Genomic DNA, 10,347 nt, shown 5'->3' on the forward strand with positions numbered 1-10,347 from the left:
ACTACAATGTACAGTAATGCAATGTACAGTAATGCAATGTACAGTAATGCAATGCAATGTACAGTAATGTAATGTACAGTAATGCAATGCAACATACAGTAATGCAATGCAATGTACAGTAATGTAATGCAATGTACAGTAATGCACTACAATGTACAGTAATGCAATGTACAGTAATGCAATGCAACGTACAGTAATGCAATGCAACGTACAGTAATTTAATGCAATATTTCATTTTATGCTTAAATTACTCTTGTTGTTGTTGCTAAATTAATTTTGCCACTCGTTTGTCTGCCGACCAAATAACTTTGAATTGGAACAGACTTCTTTATTGTATTTATGTTTAATGAATCCACTGCTTCACTGTTACAGAATGCACGGATATTATTACACGTGTTAGTTTAACAGGAAATTAAAAGTCAAACTAACGAACGTGTTTACTTCTTAAAGCACAGGGGGTGTTTTTGTATTCAGCCGATGAAGGACTTGTAGTCCGAAACGTCCTGATAATTGATTTGTAATCATTCATTTTACCTTTTTAAGAACCTGAAATATCATTTTCTTGTGATCGAGCGTTTTGAAGTTACGGGTTTGATATATTTAATTGAATCGTCGTATACCTTTGGGGAGACGTATTGTAAATTCTGTGATACGTTTCGTGTCCGCTAGAGGGCGCTAGAACTCCACACACACATACTGCAGTGGAGGAGTTTATATAGACAGGTGAGACTCACACAGTAAGTTTGTTGAAGCGGTACACGGTTATACAAGCCCCGCCTTGAACACACACTACAATATTCACAGCGGTGGAAGCAACACACACACACACACACACAAAATTACAATGAAGGTGCGGTCCGGTGAAAATTAATTCTGTGCGTCCGGGTGTGTATACCTGTTCATACTTAGGTCAAAGTCCAAGGAGATTGTAAAATAAATATTTTTTAAAAAAATAGGTTTGGTACCCGAATCGAGAGAAATATATTGTATATATTTAATACAATAATAACTACGCGAGGATGGGTTGGCATTGTTAAACAGGATGAGGAACTTAATTGTACAGTTCTCCTTGTTTCCACCCGGAGCGGATTTCTTCGGGGACCAGGTCTTGCAGGAATAGAAGCACGTGTAACGCAGCGAGCGGATCATTTATTATTAATATTATTATTATTATTATTCATTATACAGTGTTTTCGTGTTTATCACACTGAACATATAAAACGTGGGTCGTGTATGTAACTCGGTAACACACACCTTTGTAGCAAATAGCAAGACTTCGCGGTGTCTTTAGCGCTTGTAAATCAGACTGTAAATTAAACCCGAGTTAAATTCTCACCTGTTATTTTCTTCCCCCGAAAACAAAGTCTTTACCTGCTCTGAAAACACGCTCGTTTGTGATCACTTGTACTTCGTACCGTCACTTGCATTGTCCCAACCCCACTAAATAACTTGAAAAACAGAGCAAAAGCATATTAGCAATGATCTGCTTAACCCGTTGTTCTCGTTAACAGCAGAAAGGAATAATCGCTAGAAACTGTCCTCGGGGTATATTAACCCACCCTGACCCTAATCCAACCCCTACCCTAAAACCTCACTATAACCCAACCGCTGCCCTAAAACCTCACCCTGACCCTAATCCAACCCCTGCCCTAAAACCTCACCCTGACCCAACCCCTGCCCTAAAACCCCACCCTGACCCTAATCCGCTATATAGCCTTTAAAAATCATCTGATTCCCCTGAGGAGTTTCCTTTGTGCTGCTTCCCGTTACTGTCAAATAGCAGGCAGCTCGTATGACTGTACTGGTTGGAGCATGCTGTAGTATTATTGGCACTGGTATTGAGTTTCTCCTCAGGAAACTGAAACATGACATCAGCGTCTTCAAATGTAGACATACCGGGTCGAATCAGTCTACCCCCGACACCTTCTCAGAGACATTTACCCTTCGAGCGTTACCATATGAAGCAGCCTCTTCAGAAATCCTTTGGGTATCTGTAATAACGCGACTGCAGTGCTCATGTATTTATAGCACGACAAAACCATTTTTAATGTGTTTTATTTAAACAAATGTGAATTACACAACCACAACTTATTTCAAGTCACTATTTATCAATACAAAATCATGTTTAGTTAAATATAAAACAGAGTGAACATCTCCACAACATCTGGAAGTCTTCTGAAGTTCATGGCTTCACTCAGTCAACTCTTCCAGTCCAGTATCTGCTCCAGTCGTACATCCAAGTCCAGCTCCAACAGGATTTTATTTCAGTGCCAGTACAGTATTTCAAAGTCACCGCATTACACACATTTCAGCCTAGTTACTGGCGCTCCCACACAGATCACTCAACCTTCATGCTGAACACTTTTGGGCTGCTTCTGTAACACTGCATACAGGAGCGTCTCTCTAAAGCAGGGTTAAAAAGGGACTTGAAGCAAAGACACTGCAGGGATTTGAACCCTGACCCTGGAGGAGACCAGGGGGTGCCAGCCACCAGCATCTTTTGCTTTTTTTTTTTGGTTCCCTACTTGAGGTGAAAAGCAAAACCTGGAGGAACAAAAGAGGATTTGTTCCCCCAGGAAAAGAAAAACCCTTTAAAAGCTGTTCACGGGAGACGCCGCTTCACCTATTCCGACTCTGGGAAACTCCTCGCCTGGGGCTGGAAAAACTAGAGAGGTTGTGCATCACCCTCCCCCAGACACCCCCATGTAAATAAACATTTAAACTTCTATTACACACTTCACAAACCCTTGCGCAACACTGAAGCTCAGTTTTTCATCCAGTCTTGTCTTGTTAATTCTGCGAGACCCTGAAAGAACTACAGAGAAGTTGCGTTTCCCCCCCCCAAAAACACCCAAATTTAAATATTTAAAATTGTAATATTAAAACAAACCCTTACACACTTGAAGCAGTTTTCCCCTCCAGTCCTGGTGTCTTTGTATTCTGTTGTTTCAGACCCAAAGGTCCTGGAAGAACTACATAGAGAGGTTGTGCATTCCCCTTGCCCCAAACCCCAATATATCAAACAAATATTTGAATATTAAATAAAACGCTTGATCAAGCCTTACGCAGTATTGTAGGCGACAGGATTTCCTCCACGCCTCGTCGTTTCAGAGCGTACACCTGGAAGAGCTACGCAGAAAAGTTGTGTACCCCCTCCCTCCCCAAAACCTCCCAAAATTTTAAAATTTAGAAGTGCAATAAACGCTTAAGAAAGCCTTACGCAACACAAGCGGCGAGCATGTCATCCACGTCTGTTTGTCGTTTCGGATTCCTCAAAATAAAAAGATCAGAAAGCACACACACACAACGTTCTCCGATACAAACAAGACATTCAACAGTCCTTTACAACACAAGAGCTATATGGAAAGTTTCCCATACAAGCTTAATTTTAATTTAAAAGGATTGCCGTCAGAAATGAACCAGCACTGCACGGTTCAGCGACGTCTTTAGACTATTTTATAATCAAAATAAAATGTTGCAAAACGTGCAAGTTTGAAAAGTTACCACGATAGTTAATCTTTCAAACCGGTGGTCCTGTTGGGACACTGAGCCCATACTGGATTCCCTTGCAGTTGGAGTGTATATTTGGGGGCCTCTTTCTGCGTAGATTCTTTTCACAGAAGCTGTTGGAAGAAATCCAAGAAATGGTTTTGCACCCCTCCCTCCCCTACACCTTAAAAGGCCCCCCCACCCCCCACAAAAATCTACCCGTTACACAAGACAATGCAAGCTGTCATTTAAAAACCATTTGATTCATTCAAAAGCATCCGAATGAAAACCCACTTACAGTATGCAGAACAGTAAAGTTACTTCAGCTTCAGATCTAGTTTTTATTCCACTGTGTTGGACATGTACTAGCAAGATCATGTAAAAATCAAACCTGGTGTACACCAATGAATTAGGAGAGGCACACGATAGCCGTTACTCGGGAGAGACGCGAGGAAGGATTTCCTTTTCAGTGTGTTGGTTTGGCGTCGCTGGGAGCAAATCTGAAAAATCAAACCTACAATACCCCCGTTGCTCCCTCCCAAAGCCCCAATACAATAGACTAAACCCAAGTTACTTTCCCCAAGTCCTGGAAAACTAAATTTTACATTGTGTGTATATATAAAAAATGTTTTCAATTTCAGTATTTTACATGTGTATTGGGAGACAAAAAGTCATCCCAAACACTTGAAAAACATAGTTTAAAACGTAGCTCAAGAACAGACAGCAAACTTACATCCGTTTACTTTATCCCCACAAAAATCAGTCCTTTGCAAACTTGTTTCATTGCAGCAATACAGGGGGAGATGAGATTCAGGCCTTTAAGCATCAGAAAGGGAAATCTGTAAAAAGCAACCCGGACAAGAACAGAGAGAGACGCTCCCCGCCAGCTCCAGCAACGAAGAACTCCACTCTGACAACGCAGTCTTGGACAGAGAGGCTCAGCTTTACTCCTAGGATTAAAACTAGCGACCCATAGAATTGGATTTCTTTAGACCTGTTAACTGAACACAGCAAAACAGAGAGATCGCCACCAGGGGTACTCCCGATACACCTCTTCCTGGCCAGGGAAAGACTGGCTTATAACTTGGTACTCTTGTGTTCACGGACTCGCATCTGTGAAAAAGTATAGAGAGAGTGTTGCTTTCCCACCTGCCCCCCCACCCAGAACAATATAAGTTTGAACTATTATAAAAGCATGTGTTAAGATAAAATAAAACCTCCATCAAGCCATTTTAAAAGCTCACATTTTTAGTAGTGTCTCTCCTTACAGACTTGCTTTCTGCAAACCCTGTGCTACCCACACAGTAAATAACAGCATTAATCTCGTGGGCGTGTTACATGGAACATGCAGAGGTGTTTCATTAGACAGAAGCTTTGGTTTACACATGTAGCCAAATTTTAAATACATGTCACATTAGCAAGACACATTGCTGGGGGTTTGAGTGTACTTAGCTGCACAGAACGAGCGACTGCAGAGAATGCCTTTAGGAGATGCAGAGAGGGGCGAGTTTGTGAAGACGTCTGGAATAAAAATAAACTGGGAGAGGTTTTCCCCCCCCACACACCCCATTCAAGATCCATCACCATTCACAGGAATTTGTTGAAGTTTGAGAGATTCTTACTGTCTTCTCATGTTGAAGAGGGGTTAAAAATCACTAACAAGCCAGCGTTTCGATTTTAAAGCTTTTTTTTTTCATTTGTTTCTTTCCACCTGTTAAACCAAATCAAGAACAAAAAAAGAAACACACAAACAACCAGAGAGACAGATGCATGAAGCGTGAAGGGCAGAGATTTCTCTTGCGAAGGGGTTTCCGCTGGACACAACAGCACACTAGCGGTGGATCATTAGCCCAAGAGCTTCCAAGTATTAGATCTGCACGCAAAAGCAACCGAGGGTGGATGGAGGAATCTGAAAGAGCACAAGAGAGCTGTTCCATACATACAACCCCCCCCCCCCCCCCTCCCCAAACCCTCCACTCTACACCATGGGGTTTAATGCAAAGTGTTTAAAAAGGCATAAAGCCACAGGATTTCCATCAGGAGGCATAAAGCCACAGGATTTCCATCAGGAGGCATAAAGCCACAGGATTTCCATCAATGATTAACTACAGGAGCTCAGACTCTTTCCATGTTGATTCACAATTTCTTCACAATGAGCTATATGGAAAGTTTCCCATACAAGCCAATTTCTTTCAACTTTCACACTTACTTGAGGACACTTGTCAAGTACTTATCCAAGCCTCGCAATTTGTAGTTTGGAGCAACATTCTGACCAACAGACACTTTAAAAGAACAGGAATCTCCTAGGATTAAAAGCTCAAGGGTGTTTGGATCCTAAAAGCCAAAAAGAAAAAAAGGAGCAAGAACACACAGCAGCAGGAACCTGGAGGCTGCCTCTAACACTGTCCAGTACTTCGCTTGCCAGGCACACAGACCTTGGGGATCTCACTGGTGTAGAAACACATACTTGTGGTGTTCAGGAGACTTGGGCAAAGAGGTTTCTGTAAAAAAAATAAGAGAATCTGGAGACAAGTCACCCCCACTCAACCCTCCCTCAACCTCACTCTGCTTCACTGAACCCAGGTCACACAGTTGCGCAACAGGTCAGTATCGCACACTCCCAACAGACTATACAAGCCGCACATTTGCACAGCTTCCTATCCATGCCCCAACACAGAGGCTGCACATTTGCACAGCCGTTCAGTGCCAGTCTACTCTTAACACATGTTGTACATTTGCACAACAATCTTGTCAATTTAAGGCTTTAGTCATAAAAACAAGCTACACAACAGATGTGCATTTGCACAACTGGATCAGCAACTCCGCTTTTGCACACACCCGCTCATTAAAACAAGACTTTAGGATTACAAAAACTTTACTGCTGTACTTTATATAAAAGAAAGTTCTGTCACCAAGTTGAGAATGCTGCCTTTGCTACGCGCTCTGCCTCAAAACCACTCAATGCACACGGGCTGAAAACAAAACAGAAAGACAAAAAGAAAGAAAGCCGCCGAGATGGAGCAGGACCAGGACTGATGCTTTCCTTTGCCAAGATCCAACTTGACTCTCTGCTGGTGGCGGTGTGCAGAACGGTTCCTCGTGAAGACCCTTTTAAAAAGATTCTGCAGAACAAGCATAATATATCCCCCCCCCCGCCCTCCAAAAACATACCCCCACAACACTACTCCTAAACCACCACTACAAATCCATACCCCTCCCATCCAGACACACTGCAGGTCAACCACACTGTGGATGCCTGATCAAGTTAGTCAAATTGACAAACTCTACCCATCCCCTACTACTGCACTGCTACAAACTTTTGTACCCCATATAAAGTTACGTATAGTAACTGCAGACACACAGTGAAATGACCGACTTATCTGTAGTAAAAGTTTAGGCGTGTTTTTTCTCCCTTACACAGGACTCCTTGGTATTGTGAAGATGCAGAACGCTCTGCTCCAGTTTGAACTGTAGAGAGAACTGGTTTGAAGGGACACGACACAGCACAGAGACTTCAACACATCACTCCAAGGACTCTACTTCAGAAACATCCAGGGAGCTTTCTCTTTCACAGCTGCATCTGCCATCATGTAAACTTCTTTATATGCCAGACAAACCATTTTCATTTTTGGAAATATGAAGCTTTGTATTACAGCACTTGCATCACTTTCAGCTCTTGGTTATTCTCATTTCTTGTATACTTCTATTTCTTTGCAAACTGGGTTTATTTCTTCTAGAAGACATTTCAGTTGATGAACTTATCTGACTTTTTCCACCCCTCTCTCCACCTTCGGAGTTGCTACAGTGACAAGTCCAGGTTCTACAAACTTTACCTGCAGAAATTGCAAAGAAAGACACACAAGCCCTTCCCCTCCTCCAAAGAAAACACAATGCATACCAAAATAATAACACATTTCAAATAATGTATTTATTTAGAATAAGATTTTTGAAAGTTTAATTTTGCAATTTTAAAAGTGACAATAAACTAAACTGACTTTACAAGCCAACACAAATTACAGTTGTATTCATGGTACAGAATTCTACATACTCAGTTTCACTTTGTGATATTCTTTATCAGTGCTCCAGTTAAACCAAAATGGTCAATTCAAAACAGTCACCAAACTTCAAAATAGTGATTTTTTACAGTATACCTTTGACTTGAGAGGAAATCGCTGGACACACACAGCAGAGGACTCTAGTAACACTCGCAATCTTTACATTCGTTAATTGTGGACACGGCTTCAGCCTCGCCAGTCGTGGGTATTTACTTGTGCAAATCAAGCCGAACTCTGCATACTGGAAAAAGCAAAAAGACACTCCCCCCTGATCCCCCCCCCAAACTTTATTACAGCCCCCCCCCTCCCAGTCTGTCAATACCAGTAACCAACCCTCCACATTTCAGAGAACATGAAAATCACAAGCCATGTCATTGCTAGACACATTCCAATTCAAGATTCAACAATTTAACTGTACAGGGTTTAAACAATTATCAAACTCCAATCCTCAGAAAGAAACACCACGTGCCTGAAAGTGTTGAAATGAGACGGGGAGGCACATCAAAAAACGATCCTCATCCTGGGGTGGCAGAGGCTCAGAGAATCTGTCCTTTTGCGCTGTTAAAACCGTGCCTACGCACCTGGAAGAGTCTTACAGTTAAGTGACCCTCCCACCCCACCACTTATCCCAATATTTATATATTAATTGGAAGTAACAATTTCACATGGATCGTTACCATTAACTGCCTTCGCTCGGGACAAAAATCAGACGGTCCTGGATCCAAGCCACTGGGGTTCAAGACACTAAGGGAACCGGCAGACACAGAACTAGATAGCAGGGTAAACTGCCTGAAGAAAGCCTTTCAACTGGAGGAAGCCATCTGTAGCCCTTGGCCCTCCTGGGAACCTCACGCTGCAGGCTTGCCAATGCTAGCGCAGGGCTGACACATCAATGGGGGGTGGTTTATAGCACCGCTTTATAGGAGAGCTGCAAAAAAAGTCTAGGAAAGATTCCAGTTATACTGCCCCCCCCCCCCCCCCCCCCCTTCAAAACAACTAAACACACAGCCACAATAAAAAAAATGCTTCTCCAGCAACACATTTAAAACTGAATCCAAACATCATCCATCACACGGTCACTCTATAGAAAATCATTCAATATTCAAGTTATTTATTGGGTAGCCCATATGAAAGGCGTCTATATACAGGTTTCTCATCTGTTTGGCGTTTATTTTCACCTGTTGCTCTCTCCTGGGTCTCCCAACTGCTTTGCCTCTGTTTAAAGGGTTCAGCCATTTTAAAATGCGTTGGTGCTACACAGAAAGGGATGAGCTGTCAAGGGGGCGTCACGATCCTCTATCTTCATTCCAACCATTAGGTTTGAGACTACACTTTTTTGGGAGAGGACCTGGGAAAAAAAAACTAAAAGATCCATTTTCATCCCACCCCACCCACATTAACCCAACCAAGGGTGTGACCAACTGCAAATATTAAAACGAAACCACCAATTCTGACCAAATTATAGCAAGAAACTCCATTTCAGTATCAAAACAAGGGAATAGTTACTCCCTCGAGTTTGAATATAAAATAACACATGCACAGAATACAGCTCAAGATGACACTTAGCTGGTGATTTTGGGGTCACACTTTTGAAGCGGTCCCCCCCCCATATAAAGTCCAAGAAGCAGGGTTCTGGGATCTGATAAAGACTGCGCACAAACAGAGAGAGGCACCCATCCTACATCACAGGGACAGCCAGCTAGAACCGACACGGTTTGGTCTGCAGGACTACCAGCGATGCACCACACCGAGATCAGAGATCAAAAACCGCTCCTCACACCTGTGTAGGAAAGAGAAAGAAAGCTACAAGTACCATTGCCCCAGAGGTGTACTATATAAAATAAATGTTATAATATTGAGTATACCAGTTAACCTCTTCACAACATACAAACCCAACCATGAAATCGTTCCCTCAACAGCTCCCTTGTGAAATAAGCACTCCGCCACACACCAGGAGTCCCCATTCATCCTGGTTTACAGCACACCCGACACCCTGGCTGGCTGCTGCCGGTTCCTCCCTGCTCTCCCTCCCTTCTTAAGGCGTCCTTTCCTCCCAGCTGTCCTCTAAAAGGCGTGCCAGCACAAAATCTTCTACTAGAGAGACATCCTTCCTGGTCCTCGCTTCCCCTTGATCTTCCATCAACGATTTCAAAAGACACCCAACCCGCTAGTAGAGACTAAGTCCATAAAACTGACTATTTGAAAGCCAAATTAACACAGTCCTCTTCCACGATTAAATAAATCTTCACTACTAAAATAGCAAATACAAGGTCCATAATTAAACTCAGTCCATTATATATTAAGCTAGCTGGCATTTTCTTGAAAATTAACCACACTAGCAGCACTTTTACAAATAAAATTGCTTATAATAATGTGCTAAAGTAAAAAAAAAACGTTATAAAAAGGATGTGGTCTTGTCCTTGAGCTGCAATTCTCTGCAATTCCGCGCACCTGGGGGGGCGCTGTCCACCAGCCCAACCCTGCTGCTCTGGTCTATCCTGGGGGAGGGGGGGCATGCAATGGCCGACTGCAAACATAAAACTGGTTTCTCTGCATTGAAACGACTTCTTTACATTTTAGGAGGAAAAAAACAAACTTCTTTACTTCATATCAAATATAATCTTCCGCTACGTTACAATGCACTTCGGTTAGCCAGCTTAACCCGTCGTGTAAAAGCTACAAACTCCCGTTACTGCGAGACGCATTCTTTATACATCATCTTCTCTTTAGCTTCTTTCTTCGGCTAGGATTAATTATTTTTCTTGTAAAACCTAGACTTATTTTGCAAGTTCAAAATGTTACG

This window comes from Acipenser ruthenus, unplaced genomic scaffold, assembly GCF_902713425.1.
Source record: "Acipenser ruthenus unplaced genomic scaffold, fAciRut3.2 maternal haplotype, whole genome shotgun sequence".
Classification (NCBI taxonomy): Eukaryota; Metazoa; Chordata; class Actinopteri; order Acipenseriformes; family Acipenseridae; genus Acipenser; species Acipenser ruthenus.